Raw genomic sequence first — 14119 nt, 5'->3', positions numbered from 1 at the left:
ATTCTCTTCAATTATCCCTTCTCCCAACTTGATCAATCCCTCTATCCATCATTTAATACAAGGAGTTAGTTCATCATTTTTGCTGGTGGAAAACACATGGACCAATGGCTTGCCATCAAACCGAACAACAAATGGTATCCCCTACAGATAAAACTTAAAATGCTGATTGGCTATGCACATGCCAAAGCCCCACTCTCTATCACTGAGTACTTATCTTTTGCACCTCCAAGTGCGTGTGACGCAACGCCATTACTCTTTCTTCTCACCATCTCTCTGTGAAAGCACCGCACCCAAACCCTTGAGACTTGCATCCTTGGTTTATAAGGTTTTCTTGGTTGTATCAAAATGTCCCAATGTTGACAACACATTGCTATGTTTGTTGACAGATTCAAAAGCTCTACACCCCACTCATCAGACCATTTTAACTTTTAATTTTTCTTCAACAACATTCTAATGGGTTGAGCCAATACAGAGAAATTAAGTATGAATTTAGAATAAAACTTGGCCAGACCAAGGAAAGACCTCACTTGATCCTTGTCTGCAGGTGTTGGTGTCTCAATGATGGAATCAACCAATTCTGTTTTGGGTTTGATTTCTTTTGCTGATATTGTGTGATCCAAATATGAAACAGCGGTAACTCTGAGCCTACACTTTTTTTTTCAATGTCAATCCCACATCAGCCAACCTTCCCGACACTTTCATTAAGGTTTCATCATGTTCTTCGCAATTCCTCCCATGAATCAGCATATCATCCTGGAAGAAAAGAGTATTGTTGACTCCATCAAGCACCATTTTCATAACCATCTGGAAGCATGTGACTACGGAAGCCAGATCAAAAGGCATCCTCACAAAATGGTAAGCTCCCAGAGGCGTTACAAATGAAGCCATGTGCCTGGGACTCGTTGTGCAATTTCACCTGATGATTAGCAGATAAAAAATCTACCAAGCTACAAATCTTTCCATCACCTAGCATGGTCAGAGTCTCTGAAATATTAGGAAGCGGCTGACGTTCAACCCACTTATGTTTCCTCAGGTCGCAATGGTCAACGCACATATGAATTTGCTTTCCCCCATCTTTAGGTGCTAGCACGATAGAGGCAAGCAACTCGTAAGATTAATTCTCTTCAATTATCCCTTCTCCCACCAACTTGTCAATTTCTAGCTTTAGTGGCTCTAGCATACGATTCAAGACCTTCCTCACTTTGTGAATACACAGGATTTCATTCTTCTTCAGTATGATCTTGTGTTCGAAGTTCTTATGAAGACCCAATTTGTCATTAAACACATCGGGAAACTTCAAAATTATAACTTCTTGACCTTGTTCCAACAACACAGACATAACTGGATGCACAGCATTGGGATTAAGTATTATGCCCAAATCACGCTTGTGCTGCCACCCCAGCAAGTTATCCCCACATTTTGCAATATACACTTTTTCAACAGTTTCTTCTTTTCAAAGGTGATCCTCATGACAGCATAACCCAGAACAATTATTTTGGACCCCTCCATAGCTCACAGGATTTATATCACGTGGAAACAGGGTTACTTCTACTCCGACAAATTTCCTTTCCCAATTCTTGTCATCCACCATTGTATATGGTGAACCCGAATCTGCCAGCAGTTCAGTGACAAAATATCGAAACCACAAATATTGTGGTATATAAATATTGTATCAAAAATATTGCACACAAAAATATTTGTATCCTATACTTATACTGTAAATAACAAGAATATTTGGAAAAAATATCGTTGTATAGTAATATTGAGGACAAAAATATAATTTTAACACACACAGGTATAGAAATATATATAGTTAGAAATAATAACTATTGAATATATTAATAATTAATTGTAATAAAATTGCAATTTAAATATATTTAAATAAATAAGAAATATATATAAATGTTATACTGATTTGTTTTTAAACTCATTTACATCTATGTGCCTATATTTAAACATATATCATTTAAAACTATTATTACAAAACTACTTTCAATTTATATTGTAATTTACTCATTTAAAAACGTATAACTATATATAAATTCACTTAAAAAACCATAGGTTTCACACATGTTATAGTTAGGTGGACATTTCACTCGTAAAAAAACAATGAAATTCCCCCGTTATAGTTAGTTCAGATAACTATAACTCGCGCGCCCGCAATCCACTGCTCATGACGTCACATATTACATCACTCATGACATGGTCAGTGGCATCACTCATGACATCATTGATGACATCATCCTTTTGATAGAGTGGCGGTCGCGCGAGTTATAGTTATCTGAACTAACTATAACGGGGGAATTTCATTGGTTTTTTACTAGTGAAATGTCCACCTAACTATAACATGTGTGAAACATATGGTTTTTTAAGTGAATTTGCAAGGTTTTTTAAATGCTAATTCCTAACTATAACGTGTGTGAAACCTATGGTTTTTTCAGTGAATTTGTACGGTTTTTTAAATGCTAAGTTATGTATTTATTATTATATTTTTTATATATTTATTTTACAATAAACTACGTATTAAAATGTATTTTTTTTTTTTATGGTTTTTCACCGTGCGCGCACCTGTGCGCGCACCCCGCGATTTTTTAAAAAAAAAATTAAAATGTTTTTTTCTGCCTTTGTGGTCCTTCATGGACCCCCTGACAAAGGCTAGGGGGTCAGGAACTCTCTACCCTGCCCCCTTTTCACGTTCGCCACCTTCCTTTTTCACTCTCGCACTCAAAACAAACAAAATGGCGGCCAACACTTCCTGATTTCGACCGATTCAAACGTTGACTGACATGTAACCACCAATCAGAATTACGCTCGCGCACGTTAGGGTGCGCGCAGGGTGCGCGCACGGTGCGCGGCTATAGATATTTATGTACTTTAACTGCAATTTTCTCAGGAACTACTGAACAGATTGACTCCATATATGCAAAAGGCACATCCCTGACCTGAGGACTACCTCTTTGCCAAATGTCAAGTAATTATGTTCAGCCGTTTGGGCTGTACCTTCGATTAAAGGTCCTATGGGAAAATGCATGGGGAAAACGCGTTTTGGGACCCCCCTTTTTTCTCAGCCCCCGCTTGACGAATCCCCCCGAGACTTTCAGGGTAGGAGCTGAGCGGAGCGCACCATTAGTTTTGAAAATTTCGCGAGGATTCGTCAACCGGCGCCAAAGTTATTCAAAATAGAATTTTGAAATTTCCAATGGAAACACGGTCCTAACTATAACTATCTACTGGTGACCGCCAGTAGATAATATATATATATTCACTGAAAAAACCATAGGTTTCAGACATGCTATAGTTAGGAATTAGCATTTAAAAAACCTTTGAAATTCACTGAAAAAACCATAGGTTTCAGACATGTTATAGTTAGGAATTAGCATTTAAAAAAACCTTAGAAACTCACTGAAAAAACCATAGGTTTCAGGGGTGTTATAGTTAGCTGGACATTTCACTCGTACAAAACCATTGAAATTCCTCCGTTATAGTTGGTTCTACTAACTATAACTCGCGCGCCCGCAATCCACTGCTGATGATGTCACATATTACATCATTCATGACATGGTCAGTGACATCACTTATGACATCACTGATGAGCCCCCTCCACATATATTCTAAAGAAGCCCCGGTGGCGGTCCCAGGGGGTTGGGGAGTCCTTTGAGCCCCCCACCCATGAATATTGAAGCCCCGGGGGTGGCGGTCCCTGGGGCTGGGGGGGGCTGTGAGCCCCCTTACATAATTTTATAAAGCCCCAGGGGTGGCAGTCCCCGGGGCAGGGGGCCCCTCTGGGCTGCCCATTCACATAATAATATTGCCCTTTGGACTTGGCCGCCCTGGGGGCTAATTACCAACGAAACGTGGGAGCCCGCGCTTCGTTTTCTTTTTTTTTTTAATCGGCAGCATCTGAGCACCCTCCCATTTTTTTTAAAGGCCTAGGGGGTCAGGATGTTTCTACCCTGCCCCCTTTTTACATTTTGCGCACTTTTTTCAAGGATTTCTTGTGCATCGGTTCTACCGAGGCAGAAAATGGCTGCCAACACTTCCTGGTTTGGAGTGTTGACAGCAAGTTGACAGCCAATTAACATGCAGCTCGTGATCGGGAGGGTGCGCTCAGGGTGCGCGGATCCACCGTGCCCATAGATATATACGTGATTTTACTTTTGATTTTTCTCAGGAACTACAAAACGGATTTACACCATTTAACCAAAAGGCACGACTCTGAACCAAGGGCTACCTTTTTGTCAAATTTGGTGTAATTCCGTTCAGCAGTTCAGGCTGTAGCTCCGACTAAAGGTTCCTATGGAAAATTGCATTGGGAAAACACGTTTTGGGACCCCCCTTTTTTCTCTGCTCCCACTTGACGAATCACCCCAAGACTTTCAGGATAGGAGCGGACCGGAGCTGGCCAAAAGTTTCAAAAAGTTTGCGCAAACTCGTCAACCAGCACCAAAGTTATTGGGAATAGAATGTTGCGGATTTCCTATGGAAAATAGGTCCTAATTATAACTACCTACTTGCGACCGCCAGTAAGTAATATATATCTATATATATATATATATTAGATTAAAAACTGTAACAAATGATCAATAGATCTGGAGGAACTAAAAAAAATAAGTAAATAATATAAACATTACATTTTACTAAAAATCTATTACAGATATCATTTTAAATACACAGAAACATCATAATAATGTAAATGTGAACAATAAAAACAGAACTATAATATTGTAGGTATAATACATATACTATTCCCACTCCAATCTCTGCAACAGTAGGGATAGCGTTGGACTCAGGAAGGAAAAAACAATACTATTCCCCCTATAGTTTGTGCAACAGCAGAGAAAGCATTGGACTCAGGAGGAGTAAAAATCCACTATTGCCACTTCAGTCTGTGCAACAATAGAGAAAGACTCCTGCTGCAGTCGGTGCAACAGTAGAGAACCTGTTGGATTGCAAAAGGGAAAGATTTACTATTCCCACTCCAGTCGGTGCAAAAGTACAGAAAGGGTTGTACTCTGGAGGGGTAACGATTTACTATACCCACTCCAGTCAGTGCAACAGTAGGAAAAGTGTTGGATTGCAGAGGGGTAAAATGTACTATTTCCACTCCAGTCTGGGCAACAGTAGAGAGAGAGTATTTCACTTCAAACAAATAAACTATTTTAACAACTACATTAAATAACAAAAAAACATAAATATGTAAAAATAAAATATATATATATATACAAATTAAAAAAATAAAAGAATTACATATTTGTTGCAATGTCTAATACAACTAACACAAATATAATGTTATTTACAATTAAAAAGTATAACACTTTTAACACATACCATAATACATATCAACCTTTTTAAATAATAAATAACAATGTTTTCATTAATTTTAACTTAAATAACTTCCTAGCCTATACCTCTATAAACTAAACAACACACACCTAAAATATATCTTAAAAATTATGATAAATACAAATGTTACATTATTGTCAATTAAACAATTAATAGTGATTGACTAATAATAAAATAATATGAATATTTAATTAAATTCCCACCCTTTATCCCTACAAACTCAATAATGAGCACCTCATATAGAAATTAACGAATATCCTATTTACATGATTTAAATAATTAATTATCAATTTAACAATTCATAAAATTAACTAATAATACATTATTTATATTTAATTAATTCCCATTCTTTACCCCTACAGACCCAACAACCCACACCTGATATTTAACTTAAAAAATATCTTAATTATACAATTGACATAATTAATTATCAATTAAATCATTATTATTAATTTACATTAATCACTAAATATTATAATTTATTTCCTTCACACCCTCTACTCCTACAAAAACTACAACCCACACCAAAAAGATAGATACAACGTTAAATTAATTACATAATTTACATAATTATCACTTAAATAATGATTACTAATAAAAGATGAATTATGATTAAATGACTTCCCACCCTATACCACTACAAACCCCACAACCTGCACATAAAACGAAACGTAATAACAAAACAAAATTACACAATTAAAATAATTAACTATAAATTAAATAATTAATATTAATTAATTTACTTCCCACCCTGTATCCCTTTAAACCCCACAACCTACACTAAAACTAACAATAAACTATTAAATAAGATTTACAAACAACAAAAATTTACAAATACAATTATAAAACATTAACAATAATTAAATGAACAATTTATAACATATACTTTTAACATATATAATAAAATATATACGAATAATTAAAAAATAATATTATTAACATTTTTGTAAATGATTTAACAACATAGATTATTTTAACATCAATATTAACAACATAGATATTTTTTACATTTGTATTATTTAACTTAACATTGATTTTCTTGTCAACAATATTTTTGCACACAATATTTGTGCATCGTGATACTTACTTGATATTTTTGTATCTCTATATTTTTTTTTGATATTTTGTCTGATTGCCTCTTCCAACACCACCACATCTTTATCATCCAATCTGATATGACACTCCAGCATCTTTAATGGACCTATATCCACTTCACTCAGTTCAGGTTTTATAGTCAACACCATTTTACCTACATCCTCAAGGACCGAGTACACAATTTGGAATTGACCTCCGCACCTTTATGTATGCGGGCATAATGACCTTTGTACCGCATTTTCTGCACGCCAAATTCCTGGCATAAGGTTGTGTACTATCCGCTGAAAGACCGGGGTTACCATAGCGATCGCACCTCATTTTGGTAAACTTGCCATCTTTGCCACCACCATTCTGTTTTCCTTTACCTTTAGTTTCCTTTCCTTCATGCTTGTTTTTTGCTCCAACTTCTCCTACAGTCTCACACACACCAGGGTCTTTTGCATCACTGAGTGGTGTGGAAGGTACAGCTTCCATCTCCCATACCCATGTGTCACTCTCTACCCCTCCACAATTGCAATAGCTTCCCTTAGATCCGGGTTCTTGGCCAACAATTTGTCTTGGATCCTTACACTGTTTGTGCGTCTCTAATGGGAGAGTTTGTTTAGGGATCAAATGCGCAGGTACACAGGTGGCATGCGTTGTTCGGCAGAGGTGTTTACAGGCGATTGCTCCTGATGCTGCTTCTAAAGAGTGCTGAAGATGTTCTGCGAGCTGCCTTCATCGCGCTTGCATTAGCCACAGCAATCATTGGTAGGTGAATGTATTTCAAATATGTCTATCCTCTCCTACTATGACTACAAAAGTCACCACAATGCGTGAACATTTCTGAAATGTGCCCAAAACCATATCCACATAAACGCTGGGATATCCTCGCCAAGAATACACTAAATCAGTCTTACCCTGCATGGCGAGTTCTCTCTACACAATGGGTTCAGGTGAGGTTGGTGCCAAGAGATGCCTGTCTCCTCTCAGGCACTCATCACCAGTATTACCATCTTCACTGATAGCCAACTAGTATCCAAGGTAGTTGAATAACTTTATTCAAATAATTGCACCAACCACAGAAAGCAGCCTCACCTTTCAGTTCTCCCAGTTTAACTGTTCGCTCTAGAATATCTTACATGTGGTCATTCTAAGATGACCAGGAAAGGTTCGAATGAACAATTCCTTAAAGTTCCAAGTCCATCACAACACCATGCCAGATCACGATCAAAACTATACAAAAAGGGCCTGATTATGATGTTAGTCGGAGATGCCTCCGACCAACATCACTGCAGTTTCGGCGGTTCAAAACCCCAATTATGATGCAACCACACATGGTGCGGTCACAAACTCCCATTTCCCTATTGGAGCTTGTGCGGCAGTTTGAAACCGGCCGCAGCAGAAGCTCCCATAGGGAAATGGGAGTTACCTCACGGTGCCTGCCCCACGGTGCAGGGATTTACAGGGCTCACAGCCGTAAGCCACAGAGACAAAAGAGCCCTGTTTGGGGCCCCCAAAGTCACTTTTTAACAGGATTTTCATGTCAGAAAGCCCGTCATATAAAGCTTGTCGGAAACCGACATCATAACGCCGACGGCAGAAAAGCCATCTGTAAGGGATTCTGATCAGTTTTTGACTGGCCGATGGGCTCCTTGAGCCTTTTGGACGGTCGGATTAACCGACCAGTTTCAACTCTGACCACCGTCTTTGTTATACGCCGGTCGGAGTGCAAACAATGGATGTCGGTCGGAAAGCCTCCGACCAGTGGTTGTAGACTTTACGAACGACATCCAAATGAGGCCCATAGTCTCCATTTGGACAACCCAGTGCAGCAACTAGCTAAGCATATTATATCATAAGAAATACCATAAAGGGACCTTCAGAGCTGCTCAAAGATACCAGCATACTAAAAACCAGAAAAACTGTGCATCTGTCTCTCATACTTCATCATCCACCACACTGCTACGTGCTTTTTCCCATAACACTAAAACTGCATCTTGGTGGTCATCATGCACGACATTGAAACACTTCCCACATAGGATCAAATCAAAGATAAAATCCTTCCAACCACACAGAGTACATGGTGTAGCATACTACTCATCTAGGCAAGCACTTCAGTGCGCCACGTATGGTGCTATATAAATGCTGCAATACAATACAATATGATCCATGGATTTCACCAGGCTTAAGGGACTGGGCAGGTGGAGAGTGGTGTGTGTGTGTATGTGTGTGTGTGTGTGTGTGCATGTGTGTGTGTGTATGGTTGTATGTGTGTGCGTGTGTGTGGGTGTAAATAGTTAAGGGGTTCAGAGTGACAGAGGCAGCTAGTGAGAACTACTGTAAGTGTGTGTCTATTTGTCTTCTTTTTACCCCCATTATATCTTTATTATGTGGGGCAGAAAGGGACAGCAAAATAAAGGGGGCAGCACCCTCACACCCACTACAGGGGGCTGCCCTGATGTACAGACTACATAGACTATTCATATTTCTGTTCCCTGAACAGATCCTGGTTGTTGCTGTGACAATGAGTGTTTATTGTATAAGTGCACTTTTCACCCACTATTGGTTTATAGTGAACACTAGTTAAAATGTGAAAATACCAAATTCATTGCTCTTGAAGCAAAATGCATACAAATAACTTTGTAAGGTCTAGCCTTGGTTTTGAAATCCAACACCAACCAGAAGAAATCAGGCGTAGCTTGCCCACTGCAATGTTAAATGTTAAATGGTTCACTTTGGGATCACTTTAGCATCTCACCTAATGTGTCTGAGTCAGCAGTGCGTAACTTTTAATGAATATACATTTTTCAGCCTGATATTATTTAAGAGATGGCATAGTTTACAGAAATACTATGAAGATCAAAAACATGATTTTGCTTTCCTTCTTTTTAATCATAAAATATATCAAAAAAAGTATTTAAAACACAGGTTAGTGTGTATCTCATGCTAGACAATACCACTTGAAATTATGCATATTGTGTGTAAAGGCAGTCAATAACGAGGACTTCATTACTTTTTAAAAAGCAATGTTATTTACCCTGCTTCCTGCATCAGCACTTGATTTATGCAGCTTGTGAATTAGAAAATGAAATGGCAGGCAATAAAGATGGCATATATGTGTATATCACCTGAGATCTTCCAATAATTGAAAGGGGAAGAGGAGTTATTATCATTACCAGGAAGCCTTTGATTTTAATGTCTTATTTCACTCACTGAACATAGGAGTAATGTTGAAAGATGAATATACATACTCAAATTTAAGGGACTGTTTTTTAGTAAAGCATGTCATGAATATTCATGTTTTGCTTCCTTATTTTAGAGAACTGTTAGGCAACAAGCAATGCATGCTTAATGTCCAAACCTCACCACAAGAATGGCGATCATGAGTACCAATGATAATAATCCTGTCTACAAAGCATGGCAGGTTTCATCATGTGCTAATCTACACAAGTCCCATTGGAAGAAAAATAGAGCCAGCCTGTCCTATCACAAAAAAGGCAGAGGTTGGGAAATACATGTCCAAAAGAGCTAATAAAATATATAATAATATATTCAAAGAAGATGGAGAATATTTCTTCCCATAGTTCTTGAGCTTAAAGTAACTGGTCGATCGTCATCGTTGTTACTACTAGAGACAATTTGGTAGAAACATCAACTAACCAGGATAGAAGTAATTCAGTGTGATGCCTTGTACAGTGGGCACCTCTAAAGAGGTACCTATAAGACTGAGTTTTTATATGTGCTTTACTATATGCATATGTGTTTGGTTTTGTATTGGTTTGTAAAACAAGCATTGTCATAGCCAATAGGTCTTGCTTCATTTTCCTGATGAAGATTGTTACTAGAGGCCCATTGAACTCTACACAATATTTGTTGGAACAGGCTGAAGTAGCCTATGTTGTACTCTAAAAGGCTAAAGTACCTCAAGCTGTTACTTGGGCCAGGCACAAGGGTTACTATAGAAAGTTGAGGTACCTTAAGTTGTTATGAGAAGTCCGTTGAGACAGGCTAAAGTGCTTGCTGTGGAGGGAAGTGGCAAACTAAACCATAATTAGAGGTCCATTGAGTCTTACACAAGTATGTGCTGTAGCAGAATGCAGTACCTTGAGCTGATACTAGAGGTCAGACACATGGAATTGCTGTACAGCGCTTCAGAACCCTAAATATTTACTAGCAGTAGCTCAATTCAGACAGAAGCCTCCCACAGGCTACCACTTCAGTCTTAGGATACCAGAGAATTGAGAACAAATCAGATGCTTTTTATTGGAAGTGGAAAATAAAAATGTCACTTAACCTTGACAGTGTTTTTATTTGAGCTGGCAGATTATAGATTCAACCTACACATAGGCTTATTCACTTGAGCAAGCTTATTGATTTTTGCTTGTTTTCTAGGGCCTGAATAAATATCCCCCTGCTGGGCTGTAATGGTGAAATTCATTATTGAGATTATGTGTGCATCGCCTGTACACTTTACATGTTTTAAAAAAACGACTCTACTGTTAATAGATAGTATTAGTCACTTGAACACTTGAATGCACAAAATAACTCTATTACAATTCTTAAGGGCCATCTGTTTAGCTGTTTCACTGAATGTACAGCACAGTAGCTACTAGTGTGGAACCAGTCAGAACAATGGGAAGGTAATGGGAGAGAGTCCCAGGATGCTTGTTTCCGGTCCAGAGAAGACATGGCTTGGCAGTTCAGGCTGGACTATTCCCATGAGGCACAGGGTCAAGACTGATTTGCATATAGCTGTGTCTGAACTGGGGTGGCAAAGTGAGCTAAAGAAAGATGATGGATTCAACCCAGATCTGTGACTGGGGGTGAGTGTCCAAAAAGGTTCAGTGCTCCGTCCATCATCTCCTTGTGTTTGCTTTGATGGGAGAGAGTCAGACAGTGTAGAGTGAGAGAAGAGTGTTAGGAGCAAGGCCAAGAGGTGAAAAAGGAAGGGCCATGCACTCCCAAGAAGTGGTATTACAGTGTTATCAAAACATGAAAAAGAAAAATGATTTCCCTGACATTCACGTGACTTTAGAGGCCTGAATTAGGATTGCCAAGGGAGGAAGCAAATTGTCTGCAGACCACACTCGGACCGCAGCTACATAAGATCCCAACACTGCACACCAATTATTTCATTTATATGTTTATCTCAATCTACCATTCAAATGCCTACCGATATTACAAAGCCAAATTAATAACTGCAGTTGAATAGGCCTCGATCATACTTAGGCCCATCCCTCACTACAAGACGTTCATAGGCTGACATTAGACAAACCACTCTGTGAATTATGTTCACCATATATTGATATAAACTTCATATTTTACCTATTTAAGTGCTCCAATTGCAAGCTTTATATTCATTCTTTCAAGCACATATTCTTTTCAATATAGATGCACTATAGTCAGTAGTGTCTAATGATTGTTTCACTACAATGTGATAATTTAGCTTGCCCGAATATATTATTTAATGTTTGTTTCAGTATAATCTGATATCGGGATTTTCTAGTTATTTATTTTAAACAGCAAACAAGGAACATAAGTAGAAAAAAGGACATTAGATTGCTTATATTGACTGTTTCGATAACATTCAACAAAGAGAAAATAGAGTATCAGAATGATGCATCAGAATGTTGAGGAGGAAACGAGGAATCTTTGCTTCCATTTCAATACAAGCTGAGAGTCGGGCAGAAACAAGCTGTAAACACCTTTCCCTTTTTGAAGGCAAAAGGAAGGCACATTGAGTCTTCCGAAGAGCTTATCATCCTAGCTGGAGACACCATAGCTGCTGGTAGTGGAGACAGCAGAGAGCAAACAAACAACTGCCTTCTTATGGCACAGTACCACAGTTGTTTCATTGAGGTAGGCGGCTGAGAGCAAAACCATCTAAGAAACTGGAACAGGCTCCTTTTCGTTCTAAGACTAGCTTAGATCAAGAAAAGAAAGGAGGGGTGGGAGAATCAATGCAGAGAAATTATGAATTAGTGTTAGAATGTTGCAATATATGATACTTTTCTGTTTGTTAGCCAATATTGTCATTACTATCATGTTTGTTTTCATGTTTTAACATATGAGTATACCCCGGCACTCTAAAGTTTTTTTTGACAGTATGTGTAACAAAATTGTCAAAGTCAGTTTCACAATCAATTGGTGAAATCACTATGGTAATATTGAGTATCGTTATTATCATCAAAAATTGTGACCACACTGTGTCATATCCTTCTCTCAAAAACAGAATATCATACAGAGATTCTTTTTCACAAAATTTAATCTTAAATATGGCATGGAAATTTTTTGTATATGGTACTTAAAATCAACAGAGTGAAAATGGACAGGTTAAACCCATAGAAACATTTCCGAATTGAATGTGAGTATTATGTTCTCAATTCTTGTTCCGAAAGGATCAAAGTTAGATGTAAGGATCCAAATGATGAAGTTGACTTCCGAAAACAGCCGACACGTGTTTCGTTACTGTGAGTAACTTTCTCAAGGCTTAGGTCACATGTATGTTGGTGTTGAGGGGTACCATGGGCGCGATATTATCCAAGAGGTCAGTGTGTGATCCGTTACTGTTGGACCAATCCTCTGATAAGTTTCCTCCCGTCCTATACGCTAGTATTGACGGACAGTATGAACGCAGGTTCGTCTTGAAAATGCCGGAAAGGATCTGTTTGATGCTGGATCAATCTAACCACGTTGGTGCTGTTTGTTTCACTTTTTTTGTTCTCTGCTCCTAAAGACAACGACTATGATAGGTCCTTGTTTCTTACGAGTAACGGGCTGTGAGTCCAGCTTCGATTTGTTAGCCAATATTGTCATTACTATCATGTTTGTTTTCATAATAGCCACTATACATATGTTTGTGCACAGGGAGTGGTTATAAAAGTATATTTCTAATTTAAATGTGACTGTTCATGGTGAAAAGCGAATTTGAGACTATTAATCAAGAATACTCTTGTGAGTGACACAACACTGATCATTGCCTACTATTCACCTTCCACAAGTAATATTCAGTGGGTTGTGTGAGTAACAGTTCTCTGTTTCATGATGGTATGTTGAGCAAGTTTGTGCTGCCAGATGCTCTAGAAAATCCAAATCTCGGGCCATAAACTGGAGAGATTTCAGAAAGCATATCAATATCATTTTATTGAATGTCAAAGGCATGTCCCGTTTTGTTAAATGCATAAAGATACTTCACTATGTAAACTGAAATCTGGTATTGCCTTTCTTCAAGAGACACATTTATTGGACTGCAAATCAGAAGCACTCAAATGTGACTAGGAGGGAGAGTGATTACTGTAAGCCTCTCAACAGGACCACTGGGTTTTACAGACCAAACCTCCAATAGGCCAAATAAATGCAGAGTGGTAATTCCCTTAAGAAATCTTTCCCACTCGCAAGGAATATCTTGTGCTAATTCTATGTGCAAGGAGTCCAAATCTCACGGATTACTGCTTGACATTTCAGAAAAGGCAGTTATCTCTCCACTACCAAAAGATACTAAAGACTCATTAGACTGGGTTCTTGAGAGACAAAAAACTAATGTCCAAGATTCTCTTTACAAGACTCTGCAAATTGATAGTGTTTTCAGATAATGAAGATGACCATAGCATCTCGTTACAATTAAATTTTGGCATGTTAATTTGCAATACATAAAACTATCATTGAACAGTTTAACAAGCTCATTAAATCATTTGTGTGG

Source organism: Triturus cristatus, chromosome 7, assembly GCF_964204655.1.
Source record: "Triturus cristatus chromosome 7, aTriCri1.1, whole genome shotgun sequence".
NCBI classification, from domain to species: domain Eukaryota; kingdom Metazoa; phylum Chordata; class Amphibia; order Caudata; family Salamandridae; genus Triturus; species Triturus cristatus.
Note: the sequence above shows the minus strand (reverse complement) of the source record.